This window comes from Danio rerio, chromosome 15 (assembly GCF_052040795.2).
Source record: "Danio rerio strain M-AB ecotype USA chromosome 15, GRCz13ab, whole genome shotgun sequence".
NCBI classification, from domain to species: Eukaryota; Metazoa; Chordata; class Actinopteri; order Cypriniformes; family Danionidae; genus Danio; species Danio rerio.
Window position 1 is genome coordinate 2,726,666 of NC_141035.1, and position 12,474 is coordinate 2,739,139.

Below are 12,474 nucleotides of genomic sequence, written 5' to 3' on the forward strand. Positions count from 1 at the left end.
TTGTACCGGGTTGGCCCCCATTTTGCCTTCAGAACTGCCTAAATCCTTCGTGGCATAGATTTAAGAAGGTACTGGAAATGTTCCTCAGAGATTTTGCTCCATATTGACATGATAGCATCACATAGTTGCTGCAGATTTGTCAGCTGCACATCCATGATGTGAATCTCCTATTCCACCACATCCCAAAGCTGCTCTATTGGATTGAGATCTGGTGACTGTGGAGGCCATTTGAGTACAGTGAACTCATTGTCATGTTCAGGAAACCAGTCTGAGGTGATTCGCGTCTACATGCCCAAATGCTTTGATTTGCTGCCATGTGATTGGCTAATTAGACATTTGCGTTAACAAGCAGTTGGACAGGTGTACCTAATAAAGTGGCCGGTGAGTGTAGAACTTTCTAGCTTCTTACACAAGGGTAATGTTTGGGGGACTGTGATATTATAGTAAATAATGATATATGTGAGGCACCACGGTGGCGCAATGGGCTGCACTGTCGCCTTACAGCAAAAAGGTCGCTGGTTTGAGCTTCTGCTGTGTCAGTTGGCATTTCTGTGTGGAGTTTGCATGTTCTCCCCGTGTTGGTGCGGGTTTCTCCCACAAATCCAAAGACATAAGGTAAAGGTGAATTGGGTAAGCTAAAATTGTCTGTAGTGTATGTGTGAATGAGAGTGTATGGTTTCCCAGTGATGGGTTGCAGCTGGAAGGGCATCCGCTGTGTAAAACTTCTGCTGGATAAGTTGGCGGTTCATTTCACTGTGGCGACCCCAGATTAATAAAAGGACTAAGCCGAAAAGAAAATGAATGATTGAATGAATGATATATATCTGCAATATGTTTGGTCTAGAACAGTGGTTCTCAAACTGTGGTACGTGTACCACCAGTGGTACGCAGGCTTCTCTCTAGTGGTACACGGAGGATTCGCTGAATAAATAAAGTAAAAAAAAATAAAATAATAAAAACACTTTTAACCTTTTGATGTGAACAATAAGCCCGATGTGATCAGTAAAAGCCTGATTTTAATAGGGTAAACCTTTTATTTTATATTCTATTTTCTAATGTTTGTTATGTAGTCTATCATGTGAAGCTAATCTTCTCTCCAAATATGTAATGGTTGTTGGGGCGTATCCTCTATTTTTAAATCCCAATGTTGACAGGTATAGTTTAATCACTTGCTTTTCTGGCACACATAGCCTACTTTAACCCACATTAAGCAGATCTTATTTCTAATTTAAATATGTAAATTCAATTCATATATTTAAAATACAAGTTAATGTTTATATTTCAAAGATATAAAAAAGTACATGCATCATATATTTTAAAATTTATCAAAGAGTTTATGACATATAGCCTATATTTATGAGGTCCAAAGTACATTTCCAAGTTTTGATGAATAAGTTACTTTATGATAATACTTTACATTTAAGTACAGCAGTTTTCTTTTTACTTTTAAGAACAGTGTCATTTTTAATTAATTTTCAAAATCACATTTTAATTTAAACGTTAACATTTTATTTTTTTACCTGTGAGCACAGTACAGTGTTAATGTTCAAACTGTTTATAATGTTTAAAGTGGCTGACAATAATAAATATTCATAACAATAAGAATTACTCTGCCACGTTTTTGAACTGTGCAGAGCTGGAGCTGCAGCTATACATACTTAGCTTAATTAGGCCTACTACGCTACTGTATTTCAATACTGGTCATTATGGTGGTACATGGAGAGAAAAAAAAAGTGTCTGAGGTGGTACTTGATGAAAAAAGTTTGAGAACCACTGGTCTAGAAAACACCAAAGATCTGATAGACATCTTTTAAAGGTCTGCTGTATGAATATTCTAAATTAAAGAGCTTAAAGTCATTATACATCTATTTAATGTTCACATGGAGATGTCTTAAGACATGACTAAATAATGGTCAAATAAAAACATATTCCAGATAAACAACTCTGCGATGTTTATATAGGTGTGATATCAGGATTTTAATAATTACATATGCCAAAAATACAAAGACACAAATTGGATAAAGATTGCTTTACAAATGAAGCAAACAACACAGAAATCTTTTTTAATGTCATATCAATAACTGTAATGTTCATAATGCTCCTGTGGGGGGCGCAGCATGTCTACTTTACAGGTTTGAGCCGGTTTGAGTTGGTCATTTTTCATTCATTCATTCATCTTCCTTTCAGCTTAGTCCCTTTATTAATCACAGCAAATGAACAGACAACTTATCCAGCATATGTTTTACACTTTCAGCTGAAACCCAGCACTGGGAAACATCCATACACACTCATTCACACTCATACACTATGGCCAATTTAGTTTCTTCAATTCCCCTATAGCGCATGTGTTTGGACTGCGGGGGAAACCGGAGCACCCAGAGGAAACCCACGCCAACATGGGGAGAGCATGCAAACTCCACACAGAAATGCCAACTGACCCAACTGGGACTCGAACATGTGGCCTTCTTGCTGTGAGGCGACAGTTTGTTAGTCTGTACCTTGCATTCCTGATGTTGTGGGGACCAAATGCCCACATGACCTAATTTTTTTGTTTCCTATGAGGACGTATTTTGAAAATGTAAAATTGCAGATATAAAATATACAATCTGTACAGTATAATAATCATATGGGGGAATCCCCATAAATTTAAGTGTGTGTGTATCTTCCAACGGAATGTTGTGCATGCAGCGTGTGTTTATCCACAATTATCACTGGCATGTTTATTGCTCTTCTTTGGCTCAATCTGACTATGCCCTGCACAAATCAGCACAGAGAGCAAACAAATATGGCATTAATATTCTTGGTTATGCCAATGTTTACTCAACATTGAAGTACATTCAAGAATCTAATAACAAACCATCAACTAAGAATTTTAGCTTAATAAACTACTGATTAGCTGCTGATTAATTGTTAGTGAGGTGTTAGCTGGGTTTAGGTTTGGGTATTGGGTAGGACTAGTGATGTAAAATAAGATCATACTTTATAAGTACTAATAAACAGTTTATATTTTAACAATAGGCAGGTACACAAAAAACGCTGGGTTGGTTTTTAACCCAAATGCTGGGTTGAGACTGCTAGGTAACAAAGTTGGGTTGATTTAACCCAATTTGGGTTGAAAATCAGTCTTGATCTGTAATGCTGTGTTCACACCAGACGCGGAACACACGGACAAATCGCGATATTCGCACGTAAATAGCCGTGTGAACATTTGAGGTTACTCGCTTCATTCACGCGTAAAATCCGCTTCATTTGCGCGTCAAATTCACTTCGGAAGAGACGTGGATTTTCGTGATGGGCAGGGCTTCTGTGTGCACGGTGACTCTAGCTTCTTAGCTAAATGGCTAACATGTATTTTATGAAGAAAATAACAGTGTTTATGTGCTTTATGAAGGCTGAAAAACAGCATCGATACGTTTATGGCAGTGTCCACTTCATCCTTTCAGAGGTGCATCCAGCTCTGTGAGCTCATAAACTCCTCCAGATACTTAACCTGGATGACGGAGGTTTTCAGCGGTGCTTCTGACTGCGCTGAGCCCAGTTCGATGAACTTTTTGTCGGTGTAGGCTGGAGGATTTCCCCTGGGACACCCACAACAAGCGATATGTCACAATCACGCCCCCACAAGAGCAAGCTCCTGATTGGTTAACGCGGCGCGAATGTCCGCTGAAGTTCAGATTTTCGAACTCAAGTGATTCGCGTGTCAAACACGCAAAACGCTCAATTCGTGTCGCGCCACGCCATTTGTGCGTATCGCGTCATTCGCACGTATTGCTCCATTCGCGCCACGCCATTCGCACATATCGCGCCGCAGGATGTCTATTCGCACGTTTGCATTGACTTAACATGTAAATCACTCACACGTCTGGTGTGAACGCAGCATAACCCAGCAGTGCTGGGTTGGGAACGCGGACGTAAAAGAGAGCACACATTTCACTTCAAAATCCAGGGACATCAGTGTGAGAAACTGACATCTTCTTTGCGTCATCTTTAATGGTAAGTGAGTGAAATTCTGTGCAAGACGTAAGTTATTCAGTGTGTATTAAACAATTTTCATAAAAAATAACACATTTAGTTTAATGTATAATATATATATACGCACTTTTTTAAATCTAATGACTAAACGACGGCCATGCTTCGCCTCAAGGCCGACCTGTTCCCAGTTATGGAAGGCCGTTGGGGCCAAAACGTTTTGGCCCCAACGGCCTTCCACACTCAGTGGACAGGAAAGCACGAGTGACGCAGGACTGAGTCTTCGGAAGGAGCTTGGAAAGGATAAGGTAAAAAAAAACATTTAAATATTATTTTTGTATACGCAAAGTCCCTTCATTCTAGAGTCTTTGGCATACATTAAATTACTGTGTTAGATACGGTTAAATCTACTGTGTTAGACACGGTTTTGATACAGCTGAGTTTGTTTAACTCATTTGATGGTATTTTTAACATAATTGTTATGAATTTAAACTAAAGTGTTATGTATTGTTGTGGTAATAAAAAAATGCTATATTGAAAAAATTTTTAGAAATATGCTGGTCACATTTAGGCCCTTTTTATCATCACTTATAAGTAAACTTAATAATAAGCATACAGTTAATGGTTACTTAAACTAAAGTATCACCAAACATATTACTAAGTTAACTCATTTGAGTATTAAATATGATTGAAATGAAGATTATTGGCACCAAAGCAACACATTGCCTAACCACAGCTTTTTCTCCGCCTCTGTTTCCTAATGTGGTTTTAAATGGTTTTTGAAATATTACTTTCTTTATTACATAATCATAGACAGGGTGAAGGAAACAATCCCGTGGTGGTCACACAGTATTCACATTCTGGTTAGTGATTCACACTGGCTGACTTTGTTGTTAGTTTTTCCTTATAATAACAGACACATGAAACACATCACATCTAGACTATCTGAATAATATGATGATTCAGTTTCAGACGCTTTCATCAGTTAAGTGTGAAAGCTATGAACATATATCTGTGAGGGGCTGTTCGTGCAGACATGGGAAGCTGATTAAAGGAATGTTTCGCTGACCCATCTGGCCATCTGACTGACTCACAGAGACGACATCCCACCCATGGACTGTAAAAAGATCCCACCGAAAAGAAACAGACACCAGGATGAATCAACAGACCCTGTGAAAGGAAGTACAAGTTCATTTAAACTTTCACTCCCTACATTGCGTGTGGGCGGCTTTCATTCCTTTATACAGACTCTTGGGTGTAACACTTTATAATAACCGCACGCTGGATCATTTGTTAAGTGATGGATAAAGCACATCCAGGAGCCTGTTATCGTGAAATAAAGCCAGACATGTTATCAGCACCCTGGTGAATTTGTTGTATATGCTCAATAAAGCCCTTCAGCCCCCTGCTGAAAAAAAGCAGTTTAAACCAGTCTAAGCTGGTTGGCTGGTTTTAGCTGGTCAGCCAGCCTGGTTTTAGAGGGCTTCCATGCTGATTTACAGAAATTTGACCAGCTAATACCAGCCTAGACAGGTTTAAGCTGTTTTTACAGCAAAAAGTTTATTATATTCTGTGAAAACAACTGTTCTGGATGTACTTTATCTCACTTATTACACGGCTACTTGCCACAAATAACTCAAATTAGACATAAAGCATTATTCTAAACTGTAATAGTTTATTAATTCTTTAATTAAACACAAAGCTGATGTACAAAAACTAATCAACTAACCTGTGCATTATTCAATCACAAGATGGCGCCAAAAACGCAAAGCTGACAGACACGAAACTGGCTGGATACCCTACTGAAAAATCCAGCTTAAACCAGCCTAGGCTGGTTGGCTGGTCGACCAGGCTGGTTTTAGAGGGGTTTTGGCCCTTTCCAGGCTGGTTTCCAGCCATTTCCAGCCTGGTCTTAGCTGGTCAGGCTGGAAAATGACCAGCTAAATCCAGCTAAAACCAGCTTGACCAGCCTGGTTTAAGCTGGACATAGCTGGCTTTGGCTGGGCTCCCAGCCTGGCTAAGCTGGTCAAGCCGGTTTTAGCTGGTCATCTCCCAGCCTGACCAGCTAAAACCGGGCTGGAAATGGCTGGAAACCAGCCTGGAAATGGCCAAAACCCCTCTAAAACCAGCCTGGTCGACCAGCTAAAACCAGCCAACCAGCCTAGGCTGGTTTAAGCTGGTTTTTTCAACACTAACCTACATCATGTTGTTCATTTTCATCAACATTATTCTTTTTAAGACGGCACCAAACAGTTAAAAAGAGTCAAAAACGTGGCCTGACAGACATACAAATTAATTAACGTTAGTATATGGATGTGAACATGTGTGTGTGTGTGTGTGTGTTTGTGTGTGTTGAGTGTTATCTGGAAAAAACAGACTTTGGAATGCCACAACTGACCAATTCAACCCAGGCTCATTCTGAAAACATACCCTTATATACATTTCTGGAGAGCACCAAATACGTCCCAGGAGCTTTGAAGGTCGCTGGTTCGAACCTCGGCTCAGTTGGCGTTTCTGTGTGGAGTTTGCAAGTTCTCCCTGCCTTCGCGTGGGTTTCCTCCGGGTGCTCCGGTTTCCCCCACAGTCTAAAGACATGCGGTACAGGTGAATTGGGTAGGCTAAATTGTCCGTACTGTATGAGTGTGTGTGTGGGGATGTTCCCAGAGATGGGTTGCGGCTGGAAGGGCATCCGCTGCTCTTGCTGGATAAGTTGGCGGTTCATTCCGCTGTGGCGACCCCGGATTAATAAAGTGACTAAGCCGACAAGAAAATGAATGAATGAAGTTATTATATTGTTGTTTTGTAAAAGTTTACGTTGTATTTTGACACTCCTGTTAATACACTACACATATGTGTTTACAAGTCAAGTATACAGCATTTGTAGCTGCTGTGTATTAATGTAGAGTTAACTTAACAATTGATGAAATAGGTTTTTTGGGTTACGCTTTATTTTAGTGTACAATTCACACTATTAACAAACCATTAACTCAGATTTTTAGCTTAATAAACTACTAATTAGCTGCATATTAATAGTCACCCTGCTAAAAAAAACAGCTTAAACCAGCCTAGGCTGGTTGGCTGTTTTAGCTGGTCGACCAGGCTGGTTTTAGAGGGGTTTTGGTCATTTCCAGCCTGGTTTTAACTGGTCAGGCTGGAAAATGACCAGCTAAATCCAGCTAAAACCAGCTTGACCAGCCTGGTTTAAGCTGGACAAAGCTGGTTTTGGCTGGGCTCCCAGCCTGGCTAGGCTGGTCAAGCTGGTTTTAGCTGGATTTAGCTGGTCATTTTCCAGCCTGACCAGCTAAAACCAGGCTGGAAATGGCTGGAAACCAGCCTGGAAGTGGCCAAAACCCCTCTAAAACCAGCCTGGTTGACCAGCTAAAACCAGCCAACCAGCCTAGGCTGGTTTAAGCTGAATTTTTCAGCAGGGCAGTAAGGTGTTAGTTGGGTTTAGGTTTGGGTATTGGGTAGGACAAGGGATGTAAAATGAGATCATACTATATAAGTGCTAATAAACAGTTCATATCTTGATTATAGGCAGGTAATAAGTGCGCACATGAGCAAATCATTCATTTTACAATATACATGAGATCGTATAAATTCATCCGAATCAGCCACTAAATCAAAACGTTACGAATTGGCATAAGAAAGATCCGTAACTGTTGATATAGCCATAATCATTACTGTCAGAAAATTAATGAGCTGAAGGAAAAGTGGAGCTGAGAGACTTTAAAATACTTTGGAAACTTCTCCCTGTTTACCTGCGGATGAATGTTTGACATGTACTTTACTTAAACTTTGGCTTATCTCCACTTTCTGTTTTAATCGTGCTCATACTCCACCCGCTGTCCTCTAAAAACACATGTGGTTGTAATAAATAGCCCTGACAGACCTCCAGCGGACCCCCTGCAGATAAAACTCCAGCCCATAATTGATTCCAGAGAGAGGAACAGCAATGGAGAAAGGAATTCATTAAAATAGCTGACTGATTCCTGCGGTGCGCATATGTATATAAACACTGGATGCTGGAGAATATGTTGAATGCTGTTGTTCTGTGTGGATACCCCATAAAATTCACAGAGAAAGAAACATCAGCTGCGGTTGCCAGACTTTTAATGTTAAACATACAGTAAAAACCATACAATAATTTTACGGTAATCTACTGTGTTTTGGTCATTTGTAGTTCTACACACCAGTGTTTTAAAGTCAGGACATCTACACATATTCTTACACAGACAAAAACACAACCATGATGTGATAAGAAAATCACATGATTAACCAAACTATTTTTCCCACAAGCTGCATAGACATAAAAGATGCCCAGTGTCATTCACACAATAGCTAAACACCACCACGATAACACTCAATAAACATTGATCTGTCACACAAGGAAGACAGAGATGGTTACATCTTTAAGGGTATTTATTAGTGCAATGCAAGAGATGCTGAGAGATAAAGCAGGTAAGTGGTGTAGCAGAGGGAGAGCAATCTCACACACAGTTCATATGGTGAGTATGAAGACCTTCAGTAATACACCAGTAAAGCTTAGTCACGTCTCTTAAGCAGATGTGTTTGCATCCACAGGAGAAGAAGGACATCCACGGAAGGGTACAAGAGGAAGCGGGAGAGACAATGAGGAGAACCAACTGATGTCGATTCCAGCCGGTGAGTGAATGAAGGAGGTGAGTATATATAGTGCATAGTAGAGATGCGCGGATGTGCTATTATTTCATCCGCAACCGCAATCATCCGTCCGCCATCCATCCGCACTAACATTTTTGACCAAATTTTAAAACCGCACCCGCCCGCCATCTGCTGACTGAGCTCTTTATTTGAATGGCTTATTCCTTTTTATTATTAAATGAATGTTTCTTTATTGATTATTAGAAAATAGAGAATGACTTTAATGACATGCAGTTAATCCAAACCTGCAAGTCAAATCCAGCATTAATTGACGCTTTGAAGTGACGCTAAACAATACGAGGACGTCGTTTTACTTGATTCAATTCCTCGGTCGGTCCTTGAGTCTTTTCCTTGCGTCCTTTCCTCGCATCCTATAGGGGTGGAAAGACGAGGAAAGAAAGCAAGGAAAGGAAACGAGGATACACAAATAAGAAATGAGAAGCACCCTATAAAGCTCTCAGAATATCAGCAGTGAACTCCGTCTCCAATTGGCGCACAGGGACAAAAATAAATAAATAGCCTAAATGAAACGCACTGTACTGTACAATTTTTTTAATTATTATTGTAGCCTAATAGAAAACGCATTTTGACACATCATTTCAACATTCAGACGAGAGCGCCTGGCCTCAATGCGCCCTGCTGCGCTGAAGGAGCGCTCGCTCGCAGCACTTGTTGCTGAAATGCATAGAATTCTCTTGGAAAGGTGCTGTAGTCGTGGGAATGACTGGCCTTGTTTCTCCTAAAAGGAAAGCAGATTTTCCTCTGCTGATCCGTCTATACGGAAGTTTGTAGAGGAATATTTCTGTACTTCATCCAGAATTAGTGTATCCGATTCCTCCTCTCATTCTGTGAAGTCAGTTCTAGGCTTTTTCGTTGGTGCGCCAGCTATGTGTACAAAAACAGTACAACCGCCCACCACCCGCCCGAATTTAATAAAAATTTTATTTTTCGTCACGTCATCCGCCCGATCCGCGGTTTATCCGCGGATTCCGCGGCTGTAACCGCCATCCGCGCATCTCTAGTGCATAGAGATTGTAGGTGCAGGTGTGGGTAATCAGTAATTGGGTGATTCACGGGTGTGGTGGATGGTGAGGGAGAGTGGTGATTGGAGCTGCAGGACCGAGCTGAGGGTGTGACATTATCAACATTAGATGTAACAAAAAATATATACTCTACACCCCTGATGAGAAAACAAAACAAAAATATAGTAATGTCAACAAAAAAACATAAGGAGAACTGGGCAGGGATTTCTGGGAAAGTCAATTTACGGTTATTAACCATATTATATATTAAGGAAGCTTACTATTAACCAGATTACGGACTTTTACTGTTGCATTTTTAAAAAATGAATTACTGTAATTTTGTACAGTATTTTTTACCACAAAAGTCCAATGTTATTGCCACAATCTTTCATAAAATTTCTGGTGAGCACATGCAATACATTATATATATATATATATATATATATATATATATATATATATATATATATATATATATATATATATATAAAATCAGTTATAGGTTGTCTTCATATTAAGAGTAGAAATAGTCACCCAGGCTCATTCTGATTACGTACTCTTATATACATTTCTGGAGAGAGCCAAATACGTTCCAGGAGCTACGTTTTTTTTTGCAGTTTTTGTTTTGCGAATCCACCAGAGACCGTTGTGTACACTTTTTCAGATCTCAGATTTCTCTCAAGAGTGCCATTCGCGCCTGCTGTTCTCACGTAAATCCACCAGAGGCCACTGACGACTGACTTACTGACTGACCCATGGACTGACCTACCCTCCTACTTCCCTAAACCCAACCAATAGTGTTTTCATAAGCACCAATTTACCAGCGCCCACCCACTTCCCTAAACCCAACCGACAGTGTTTCCAAAAGCAATCCGTAACAAGAGAAGCGGGAGTTTTCCGGGAGACCAGACAAAATGGCAGATTGGTCTGAAATACAGGAGACTCCCGGGAACAACTTAAGTGTTGACAGGTATGGTTTATCAGAGCAAGGACATTTTCACAGTGTTTCCTATAATATTAATATTAATAATAAACAATAGCTCATTTGAATTTGAATATATAAATGCCATTGGGCCTTGAGTTCAGTTTTTTTTATATAAAAACCCTAAAGGGTGACACTTTAGTTTAGGTCACAATTCAGGCTATTCACTACTGGCTGATTAGCTGCTTATTATTAAGATTATAAAGTATGATCTTATTCTGCATCTCTAGTCCTAGCCAAACCCTAAACCTTACTAATAACTTAACTATTAATAAACAGCTAATTAGTAGTTTATTAGCCTAGTAGTGTTAGTTAACGTTTTGTTGCTGTGAATTGTGACCTAAACTAAAGTGTTACCCATTAAAGTTGTTTACATGTTTGTGAAATATTACGTAATTCAATAATGTGATGATGATGTGGTGGACAAAGCTGCCTAAAATATTGTGTGAGAGACTCTGTCGGAGAGTGTTTACATTCTCTGGAGCTTCTGTTTATATTATCTATGGCGCTGTTTAGGACAAAGAAAAGACTATTCATAACCCAGGCTCAATGGAAATATGTTCCCAGGAAAACATTTCTGAGAACGAACAAATATGTACCCTGGACTATATTGGCCCAATCCCAATTCAATTATTTTAACCCCTTTCCCTTCCCCTTGGCCCTTGAAGAGAGAATTCTTCCCGAGAATTTCCTCCCAATCAGCCAATCTGGCAACCCAGGCTCATTCTGAGAACGTAGTCCCAAGGACGTTTCTGGAGGCCGCGAAATACGTCCCGGGAGGTACGTATTTGTGCAGTTTTCGTTTAGCGAATCCGCGAGAGGCCGATGTGCGTGCTTTTTCGCATCTTAAACGTCTCTCACCAGTGCGAACCCTTGTTCACACCTAAATCCGCCAGAGGTCGCTGTCGAACGACCGTCTGTTAGTCTGTCAGAATGACAGAAAGATTGACAGTGCGACCGTGCAACCAAGGATTTACAAAAGCCGTCCAGAAAAAGAAAAGCCCTCGTCTGATTTTTACCACGTTTTCGGATTTTACCACATTCTCACCCTGTTATTTTTGGGATTTTTTTTTTGTTTTTCTACCTGATTTCTGCAACCGCTCTTCCCCGAACTCGAACCCAGTCGTCATCATAGTCAGCTCCTCTCTGCGTCTCGAGTCCGCTGACGCTACATGACGAGCTAACCGGAGAAACTGGTTGCGGCAGGAAACCCCTCCACACGGAGGTAAGCGGTCAGCCGGCAAGCGCGAAAAGGAACAGCATCACATCGCCCCGTAGCGTTCGCTTAAAATAATAAAATGCAGCCATACGTACCTCCGGCTACATAATTCCCCAACCCAGGCTCATTCTGAAAACGTTGTCCCCTAGATGTTTCTGGAGACCGCGAAATACATCATGGGAGGTACATATTTTTGCAGTTTTGTTTTCATGAACCCACGAGAGGCCGCTGTGTGCGCTTTTTCGTATCTCAAACATCTCTCGTGAGTGCCGTTCGCACCCGCGCTGTTCACTCACGAGAGGCCGCTGTCTGACTGACTGAATGATTGACTGTGCGACTGGCCAATCGGCTGACCCACCCTCCTTCTTCCCTAAACCGATTGACCCGCCCACCCATTTACTTCCCTAAACCCAACCAACAATTTACAAAAGCTGTCCAGAAAAACAAAAGCCCTCGTCTGATTTTTTCAACCCGGGCTCATTGTGGAAACGTAGCCCCGCGGACGTTTCTGCGCACCGCGCTTTACGTCCCGGGAGGTACGTATTCGAGCGTTTTTTGTTTTCGCGGATCCGCGAGAGGCCGCTGTGCGCGCATTTTCG

General features: G+C 40.8%; 1 protein-coding gene across 1 annotated transcript in view; it reads right to left on the bottom strand.

Moving 5' to 3' along the window:
* amotl1 (angiomotin like 1) overlaps nt 1-12,474 on the bottom strand; it is a 314,310-nt gene that overhangs the window by 224,611 nt on the left and 77,225 nt on the right. The gene's annotated exons all lie outside the window — the stretch shown is intronic.